Raw genomic sequence first — 11,034 nt, forward strand, 5'->3', positions numbered from 1 at the left:
TACTCTGCATATATAAGTTAAATAAGCAGGGTGACAATATACAGCCTTGACGTACTCCTTTTCCTGTTTGGAACCAGTCTGTTGTTCCATGTCCAGTTCTAACTGTTGCTTCCTGACCTGCATACAGGTTTCTCAAGAGGCAGGTCAGATGGTCTGGTATTCCCATCTCTTTCAGAACTTCCCACAGTTTATTGTGATCCACACAGTCAAAGGCTTTGGCATAGTCAATAAAGCATTAATATAACATATATACCAATGAACATATATATCAATGAACAACAAAATATTATAAGATATACAATGAAATTTGATTAGTCAATTAACAGAAAAAGAATGCAAACAACAAATGATGAAATTAGCACATGACAATTTTTAAAAATCTATTATAAATAAGTACAACACTGTTTAAGTTTTAAAGAAAAACATTAACATAATGACAAAAGAAAGATATAAGAAATAACCAAATTATCATTGAAAAATGATAATTTTTCAATAGATGAAAAATTACAAATCTAAATTGGTAACTCCCAAGCAGAAAAACACAAATAACACCAAGGAGCACCATTATCAACTTGCTAAAAACTAGTGACAGAAAGTTTTTGAGTAGGAACAGTAAAAAAACACATTCCATACAAAGAAAGAGAATAAAGGAATCTTATTTAAAAATCTCATTAAAAAAAAATGCCAAGCAGAAGAAATTATGGAATATTTTTTAAATGGTGAAGAGAAAACAAAAACACATGGGTAAGCCAGAACTGTATAAAAATTTCTTTAAAAAATTGAAAGTGAAATAGATATTTTCAGATAGATAAAAGAATTTACCCCCAGTAATCTATATGGCCATAAATAAACAAACATATATCTTCAGGTATAAACAGTACTAGACAGAAACTTGGAAACAAACTTCCAGAAATAAAAATACAAGCTTTTTTTTTTTCCACATATAAAATGTATCTAAAACAAAGATAATGAGCCCAAGCATTTCCCGTGGAGGCCTTCTCCTCTCCCTGCTATGGCATGTGCTCATCTGTTGATAATCAGAGTTCTCTGAAAAGGAAGTCATCTGGCAAAAATGTCACTTTACCTGCTGTGTTCAAGGATCTCATTAGACTAGATATTGTGAATTTTGTTCACACCAACTTGTACAAAACAACAGACAACCCTACACTGTCAATGAATTAGGAGGTCATCAAACCACTGCTGAGTCTTTGGTTGCTGGCTGGGCTGTGGCTTCAATCCTCAGCGTTCTAGGCAGTGGGACTCACTGTTCTGGCCAGGGTGCTTTTGGAAATATGTATCATGGGGGCCACATGTTTGTGCCAACCTGAATCTGACAACATCGGCATCGCAGAGCAAACACAACACAGAAGTGATTTGCCATCTGCTCTGCCCTGGCTTCCTCGGCCTTACCATTTTGTTGGTTATGTCTAAAAGTCATCAAATTGAGGAAGTTCCTAAAGTTCCTTTGGTGGCTGAAGATAATACTTAAGGCTACAAGAAGACCAAGGAGGCTATTTTGCTTCTTTAGAAACTTAAGGTCTGGAATGGTATCATAATGGTCTATGCTTCACAGTTAATGAGAGCTGGCAAAGCCAAATGAGAGTCTGTCATCATCTCTAGTGTAGCGGACCCCACATCATCTATAATGAGGATAAGGGCATCATCGAGGCTGTCAGAAACACGCCTGGAATTACTTTGGTTAATGTAAGCAAACTGAACATTTTGAAACTTACTTCTCATGAGTATGTGGGATGTTTCTACATTTGAACTGAAAATACTTTTCACAAGTTAGATGATGTGTATGGCACTTGGTGTGAAGCTGCCTCTCTCAAGAGTAACCACAACATTTCTATGCGCAAGATCTTCAATGCAGACCTTAGCAGAATCTTGAAAAGCCCAGAGATCCAACGCGCACATGACATCACAGAGTCCTGAAGAAGAATCCCCTGAAAAACTTGAGAATCATGCTGAAGCTAAACACATATGCAAAGACCACATGCTGGATGGAACACCATTCTTCCCCAGGACAAGAATCACAAACTCTGGATGAATAAGGCAGCAGCAGTGTCAGAAGCTAAATCAGATGAGAAGAGGGTTCCAGGGAAGAAACCTGTGGTGGAGAAGAAAGGAAAGAAGGCTGCTGGTACTAGGAAGCAGAAGAGGCCTTTTGTGGGCAAAAAAGACAAGTGACCAAAAAACCACCAGCTGAGTAAAAGCCCACAGAAAAGAAACCGACCACAGAAAAAAGAAGCCTGCTGAATGAACTTATATTTGTGCATTCCATAAGGGTCAAATCATTTTAGACAGCTAATTATGATCAAAGAGGCAAAAAAAAAAAAAAAAAAAAAAAAGCCCCAAATGGAGATAATGCTAAAACTATTTAACCAAAAAAAGGCAGGAAAAACTAAAGAAAAAATGGTGAAAAATACAAAGCAAATTAAAAGATGTTAGATTTAAGTGCAGTCACTAATAGTCCTAGAAAAAGTCATAGATTGTAAGATAGGATAAGTCCAACTATATGCTATGTATGAGAATCTTACTTCAAAGACAATATAGGAAAAAAGCAGAAGGATGGACAAGAATATACTATACAAATACTAATTACAAGAAAGATGGAGTAGCTATATTAATATCATACAAGGTATTTCAGAACAAGTAATATTATCAGGGATAAAGAAGCATGTTTCAAAATGGAACAGCTTAATGCACCAAGAACACATTATAAATCTAAATGTAAAGGCATCTAATAACTCAAAGGTATCAGAAACTCAAAACATGTGAAGGAAAGATGGATAAACATAAAAAGAAAAATGAGCAAATCCACAATCATATCTGGGGCTTTCAAAGCTTTCAGTCAATAATGGAAAAAGCACACTAAAAATCAGTAAGTATATAGAAGACCTAAACAAATACTAGTAAAAAACATTAACCTAATTGCTACATTTTGAATATTCCACCCAATAATTAAAGATTAGGTTATTTTTACATGCAGATAAATATTTAGCAAGAGAGTCCATATCACAGATGTTATAAAAGAAGTCTCAATAATTTCGACACTGAAATTGTGGAGAGTCCATTTTCCTCAGAAAGCGATCTGAGAAATCTGAAAAAATTTGAAATTAAGAAACATTTATAAATGATTATAAAGTGTTCAAAGAGAATTAGAAAATATTTCAGAAAAAAACTCCTACAACATAAAGTGTGGGATATAGGTAAAGGCATTCTCAGAGGGAAACATAAATTTAAATGCTTATATTAGAAAAGAATAAAGTTCCAAACCAACAATCTAAATGCCAATCTTGGAAGTCAGAAAAAGAAATGCAAACTAAAGCTGAACTAAGTAGAAGGAAAAACAAACATAAGAAATAAATTATATAGAAAATAAGTAATAAAGAAAATCTAGTAAAAGCTATTCTGTTAAAAAATCAGTAAGAAAGGTCAAGAAAAAAAGAAATCATCAAAATAAAAAATGAAAAACAAGCACACAGATGCAGATGCCACAGACACTATCAAGTTATAAAGAAACGAACAACTTTATGCTACTTATATGGTAACTTATGACATGTAGAAATTCCTTAAAAGACAGGAATTACCAAAACTGACTGAAGAAAAAAGGGAACATCTTCATAGTTCCATGTCATTTAAAGAATTTGCACCATGTCAATTCAAGAAATTTCTACCACAAAGATAGAAAACAGAAAAAGGAAGAAACAATTTCCAACTCATTTAATGAAGTCAGAATTACCTTAATACCAAGCCAGACAAAACTATTACTAAAAAAAAACAAAACTACAGATAACCACACAAACAGATAATGTTAAACTGTAGGGGAAAACAAGACAATTCAGAGATAACCAAATGGTCACCTGTCTTTGACACCCACTGTCAAAATCTCCACACACAATCACTGTCAGCTGTAGACCAGTTAAGCCCAGTGGTTCCCAGGTGTTCATAGTCAAACACAGAAAAAATCTTTCATCGGAAATGTAACATCTAAAGGGTTTAAGGTAGAACTAAGAAAGGTAAATACTAGAATTAAGTGAACTCTTTGCTACCTTATGCTTTACCGCAATGAAGATTTTAAGTAGTCTCCCACTGATATAAAAAAGTGTAATAACCATCTGCCTTTAAATTACAGGAGGAAGAGAGTGTGACTTTATAAAATGTTAGCAGCAGTATTCAAAGGACGCAGAATTCACTTGTTTACTAAGAGAGTCGTACTGTAACATGATCAAATTATGTGCCTGATGGGCTATGGAAAGTTATCCTAAGCCAGTAGAATATGTAGGATGGCTTAGATTTTCATAACTATTTTTTCATCTTAACTATCATCTCCCAAAACAAAAATTTCTTAACAATTTAATGAGAACAAAACCATACCAGGATACTCTCTATTTCTTACATTCAAATTAAAAATACAAAATGACAGAAGTAAAGGAGTAAACTTGGAACTCTGACAAGTCTCCAGACTCCTAAAACTGCCATGTGATAGCAGTACTATGGACCAAGTGAAAGCATAAAGTGTCTCTTAAGAGATTTCCTCTGGAAAATACATGCAATTTAGCATTCAAAGGTCTTTAATTTTCCATGGCATTATTAAATAGCAGCCTTCTCTCCAGGCACTTTGCTCTCTAAACAGGACACAGCAGCAAAAACAACCGGCCAATCTCTGGACAGTTGTGTCCTAAGACTGCAGTACCAGCCTGAGACTTTAGCCACTTTTGATTTTAAAGCCATCATTCTAAAATTTCAACAGCAAGTACAGTGGGTGATTAAAGATCACCCGTTATGGCTCACTATTAATAAATTCTCATCATTATATGCATTTTGAAAATTGAAATCTATTGTTGCTTCAGTTGCTAAGTTGTGTCTGACTCTTTGCAACCCCATGGACTGCAGCACACCAGGCTACCCTGTCCTTCACTATCTCCCAGAGTTTGCTCAAATTCATGTCCACTGAGTCACTGATGCGATCTAACCATCTCATCCTCTGCTGTCCCCTTCTCTTGCCTTCGATCTTTCTCAGCATCAGGGTCTTTTCCAATGAGCCGGCTCTTTGCATCATGTGGCCAAAGTTTTGGAGCATCAGCTTTAGCATCAGTCCTTCTATTAAACATTCAAAGTTGTTTTCCTGTAGGATTGACTGGTTTGATCTCCCTGTAGTCCAAGGATACTCTCAAGAGTCTATACTCCAATAAGAAATTTAACCAGAAATTCTATACCATTAGAAGGGAAATGGTGCTGAGTGTCAACAGCAGTTCTGACCTCAATTTCACTGAGGCACCCACCTGAGTGAGTCCCTACTAGGTCAAGGGCCAACTAAATTCTTCAATTAAAAACAAAAAAGCATTTAAGGAACATTTATGCTTTAACTCGGAGAAGGCAATGGCACCCCACTCCAGTACTCTTGCCTGGAAAATCCCATGGGCAGAGGAGCCTGGTAGGCTGCAGTCCATGGGGTCGCTAAGAGTCGGACACGACTGAGCGACTTCACTTTCACTTTTCACTCTCATGCATTGGAGAAGGAAATGGCAACCCACTCCAGTGTTCTTGCCTGGAGAACCCCAGGGACGGGGGAGCCTTGTGGGCTGCCGTCTATAGGGTCACACAGAGCCAGACACGACTGGAGCGACTTAGCAGCAGCAGCAGCATGCTTTAACTGCTGTAAGGTAACTTTCAGGAAACTATCTTAACACCAAAACAAACACAAAGAAATCCTACCAAATAGGATTTTTTAGAGGCTATGAAATGCCATCTCTAGAGTGAGAAGTTGGTAGTTGTGCTAAGGACATTTTTCCTCCTTAAAAAGAAAAGTTTCTTACACAATAGGTTTCATTACAGGAATGTATTGATTGAAACTAGTTTCACTGCCACTAATGTTCTGCTTAATTTTAAAGATAACATAATATTGAACAGAATAATGTGTTCTATTAATAACATTTTATTGAAACAGTAAACTGATTTATTGCAATTGTTTGTCCAAATAAGCACCCAGATCATTTGCCATAAATCTTCCTGAGTTTAAACAGAAGGCCAAGATGCAACTTGATAAAAATAAAAAGTTATCATAAAACATAATGAAAAATCCAATTTGAAAATTTAACAGTGCACTGCCCTGCTTCATGCTTTGTTTAGGGTCTGAAGCTTGCAATGAAGATGAAAGAGCTGCTCTAGGTTACTTAAAATGGCTATTGTGAGTCCTCATTTGGGAAAAGCTATAAAAATAATTAAACTCTGTTAGAGGAAGTCTGGCCATTTAGCTTTGGAGCCAATTCACTCTCATCTCATTGCTCCTACACTTTAAAATAAACAGCTTATTTTTTACTTAAAGACACTTTTTAACTTGAATTTTATTCTGTGGGGGTGAAAGAGGGCAGAACTTTTAACAGGCTTGTGTTCACAAACTAAAATACTTTGCCCTGGAGCTTTAAGTTTGCAGTGAGTCTACTCAAGACCGTTCTGGAGGGTGTACGTACACAGGGGAGCATGTACATACAGCAGCTTTCCAGCAGGCAGCAGGTGAGAGGGCATCATCAGGGCACGCCTCTAAGAACAGTGACCACACACCACTTGCAAGGCAGCACTTGGGTGTCACAGTCAAGAGAGAAGGCTGTGTTCTGCTATGTATTCTATATAAACTTAATCCTTTATCTGTAGTTGATTTCTCTCATGTAAAATGTTATTAAAGATCTCCTCTATATTTTTTACTATTTAAAAAAACTCTTTGTTTTCTAAGTTTATGTATGGCATTCTGGGTATTAGGAAGCTTAACTTGTCCTGTAATCTTTGAAGTTAATTTTGAAAAAGAGAAGTTATTTTAACTATTTTCAAGAGACAGCAATATTTGCAACACAAATTTAAAAGTAGGATTATAGAAACTGCAATATACTGACTTCAGTATAGATTTAAGAGTTCTATACTTAAATCACCAGAATTTATTAACCAAAATTCAACAGTGCAATTACATATTCCAGCTTACAGAATAACTGCCACCTGGGTCAATCCTTCATCTCCTGTATAACACACTCCTGTATAATTCTCTTGTATAATTCATTAAATAGTCCCTTATCGATGGAAGCTTAGATATTGTGCTGACCACAGAGGCATGGCTTACTTCACCCTCCATTTATTGTTAAATGTGAGAAGCTACAGATTCCCTTCTATTAGGGCTCTGGATGTCAATTAGGTTCTGCTTATTTCACATGATTTTGTCTGTCTCTGTTGGCAAGGACAATGGTGAAGACACGAGAATTCTCTACAGCAGTAACAAAACAGGGAACGTTTTTCAGTCTTTTGGGGGTAAGAAGCAGCAGTGGCAGCAGCAGAAGCACCAATGACTGGTTGACCTGCCTCCCTAACCCCTCGGTCTCATTGGTAAAAGCCTATTCTGTGGTTTTCTGGGGGTCCAGAGACCACTGCAGTAGATGCAATGTTTCTGATTCCAGCATAGCTCGAGGGATGGTCTCAGAGGGTCACGCTCCAAGTATATTAGTTCTATACTATTCTGAAGTCATCACCAGAAGTCCAACATAAACCTACTTCTTAAACCTTTTCAAAGCTTTTATTCCTAGTATAAAATTCCTTCTTGCTTAAAATATCTTAGGTGGTTTCTGTTTCCCATAGAGAACTCTGAATAAGTCTTTTGCAATTACAGACAGATAATTCATTTTTTTTTCTAAATTAAGATATAATTTACATACAGTAAGATTCACTCTTAAGCCTACAGTTCTTCAAGTTTTAAGAAATGAGTACAGTTGGGTAATCACTATAATAATCAAGAAAGTTCCGTCATAGCAAAAAAAAACTCCTTGTGCTTTGTAGTCAGTCCTACAAATTCTTGAACTGTTTCTGTCTCTGTAGCTTTCCTCTTCAGAATGTTATACAAATGGACTCACAGTGTGAGTCTGGCTTCTGTCACTTAGCATGATGCATTGGAGATTCATGCCTGAGCATGTTCATCAGCAATTTGCTCTTTTTTGTTTTTTGCTGAGTAGAGGCATGCGGATTGTCTTCAGTTTTTAATAAATTGTAAACATTCAATGATGCTAAAGCTGAAACTCCAGTACTTTGGCCACCTCATGTGAAGAGTTGACTCATTGGAAAAGACTCTGATACTGGGAGGGATTGAGGGCAGGAGGAAAAGGGGACGACAGAGGATGAGATGGCTGGATGGCATCACCGACTCGATGGACGTGAGTCTGAGTGAACCCCGGGAGCTGGTGATGGACAGGGAGGCCTGGTGTACTGCGATTCATGGGGTCGCAGAGAGTCGGACACGACTGGGCGACTGAACTGAACTGAACTGAAACATTCAAATGTAGGTTTTCATGTGAATATAGGTTTTCGTTTCAATTGGGTAAAAATACAGGAGGTAATCCTGGTGAAAACTGGACCTGAACCAGGGTAGGAACAGTGAAGGTGGTAAGCAAGGGTAGTAGCTGGGATATATTTAGAATGGGTTGCAAGTGGTGATGGACTGGATGTGGGGTGACAGGAAAAGAGAAATGTGAATTATGACTGCAAATATTTTTTTTCCCCTGAGAAACAGAAGGAACAGGAATGCCATTTACTGAGCTAGACAAATGAGAGAATTACAGATTTGGAAGGGAAATTGAGAATTTAATTTTGTGCTGTGCTGTGCTTAGTTGCTCAGTTGTGTCCGACTCTTTGGGATCCCATGGACTATAGCCCGCCAGGCTCCTCTGTCCATGGGGATTCTCCAGGCAAGGATACTGGAGTGGGTTGCCATGCTCTCCTCCAGGGGATCTTTCCAACCCAGGGATGGAACCCAGGTCTCCCGCACTGCAGGCAGATTCTTTACCGTCTGAGCCACCAGGGAAGCCCTACCACACTAACTTTGAGACGACAGTGTACAGACCCAGTATATGTTTGCTGTTAGCTTCATTAGATTGAAACCCTTAAATACAGATCTATATCTTTTAAAATCTTTAGATACAGACTATAGGGTAAAATCTGTATCTTTTACTGACATAGAATTTCCGACAATACTAAGAGAATGGATTAGAAGATTTGAGGGTGTTTTTAAGCCCTAGGGCTTCCCTGGTGGCTCAGATAGTAAAGAATCTGTCTGCAATGTAGAAGACCTGGTTTCCATCCCTGGGTCGGGAAGATTCCCTGGAGGACGGCATGGCAACCCACTCCAGTATTCTTGCCTGGAGAATTCCAGGGACAGACGAGCCTGGTGGGCTACAGTCCACAGGGTTGGAAAGAGTCAGATATGACTGAGCGACTAACACTTTCACACCTAGAATTCTGCAATGAGAATCAGGCTGTGACAAGTATAAATTTACAAATGGCTTCTTAAAGGGTTCCTATATAGGTGAATATGGTGTTACTCTGTGACAGTTTCAAACGAGCATTTTTAAAGTAAAGAAATACCATCTTCTTGAGAACATGAAGCAATTTCATGGTTAGGGGCTTTTTTATGTTGAATTTTCCATTTTTTGTTTCCAGTAACTATTACTATACCTCTATCCTCTTTTTGTTCAGAACAAACAACTTTAGCTCCTTAGATCTTAGTGTGGCATGATCTCAAATGACAGCATCATTGTAATTGAGCTCCAAGGCTAGAAATGATGTTTTAGCTTTGATGTTGCCCCCATAATCAGAAAAGATCCCAAAGAGCTCAACCAATGGCTACCTGTTATCCTTCCACAGTGAATACAGTGCTTAACTGCCATTACTTTTCCTTGAATGGATCTGCAGCCCCAGGCAATAGAGACTAAAGCAGTTAAGTCCCTTTGTGATCCAAGCTAACTACAGATAGAGTGGAAGTTCAGGTGACCAAATTCTAGCACAATGCCTTTAAAGATAGCTTTAGTTTTTCAACAACAGGCAAAATTATGACAGTAATTCTGACGCTTCCCAGATTTTTGGACTCTACTCACCACGTGTACTTCCTTTGCCCCTTTTCCCAGGTATTCCATGCTAAGCTTTTTTTCCTATTCTTTTCAATGCCTGAGACCTCTTCATGACTATTTATATTTTAGTTGACCTAGTTTTTAAGACTAACAATGTCTAAATAAATACTCTGCTGCTGCTGCTAAGTCGCTTCAGTGGTGTCTGACTCTGTGCAACCCCATGGACTGCAGCCCACCAGGCTCCTCCGTCCATGGGATTCTCCAGGAAGTTAGTAAACGTGTAAAAGAAAGAGAAATCCATTCACTTAACTAAATCAGGCGTTCTCTCTTTCTTGTGCGAGGCCTCTGGAGGAACCCAGGCTGTGGCTGTGACAGCGGTGCTGCACAGTCATCAGGACTTTAGCTCCTTCCAGATTTGGGGTCAGTGTAGAGTTGCTACCTGCTACTCACAAAATGGCTGCTCAATCTCCAACATCAGGTCAGCATTCTATACAGCAAAACTTCTCAACTTGACCTCTTGACGTTTGGACAAGATGATTCTCTGTTGTGGGAGACTGTCCTGTCTACTACAGGATGTTTACCAATATCCACGGCCTCCACCTACTAGACACTACTAGCAACTGTCAGTTACAACAACCAAAGATGTTTCCAGACACTCAAATTACCCCTGGGGGCCAAAATCACTCCTGGTTGAGAACTGCTACCATAGGGAAAAGAGACTGGACACAGGATAAAAAGAGGCATAAAAAAAGAGTGCAGCACAACGAAGCAAACTATAAGCAAAGCAAAAAGGCAGGCTTCAGAATGGAAGAAAATAATAACAAATGAAACAACTGACAAAGAATTAATCTCCAAAATATACAAGGAGGTCATAAGCTCAATACCAGAAAAATGAACAACCCAATCAAAAAAGTAGGCCAAAGAACTAAACAGACATTTCTCCAAAGAAGACATATAGATGACTAATAAACACATGAAAAGATGCTCAACATCACTCATTACTGAAGTGAAGCGAAATTCACTCAGTCATGTCCAACTCTTTGTGACCCCATGGGCTTTGTGACAGTACATGGAATTCTCCAGGCCAGAAGGCCAGAATACTGGAGTGGGTAGCCATTCCCTTCTCCAGGAGATCTTCCCAACCCAGGGATCG

The 11,034-nt window shown here is 38.3% G+C and overlaps 1 protein-coding gene and 1 pseudogene across 1 annotated transcript in view; one reads left to right on the forward strand and one right to left on the reverse strand.

Annotated features, from left to right (window-relative positions):
- Positions 1–11,034, reverse strand: part of KIAA1328 (KIAA1328 ortholog) — a 419,817-nt gene that overhangs the window by 198,358 nt on the left and 210,425 nt on the right. The gene's annotated exons all lie outside the window — the stretch shown is intronic.
- Positions 832–2,365, forward strand: LOC104995761 (annotated as a pseudogene).

This window comes from Bison bison, unplaced genomic scaffold (genome assembly GCF_000754665.1).
Source record: "Bison bison bison isolate TAMUID 2011002044 unplaced genomic scaffold, Bison_UMD1.0 scf7180017864286, whole genome shotgun sequence".
NCBI classification, from domain to species: domain Eukaryota; kingdom Metazoa; phylum Chordata; class Mammalia; order Artiodactyla; family Bovidae; genus Bison; species Bison bison.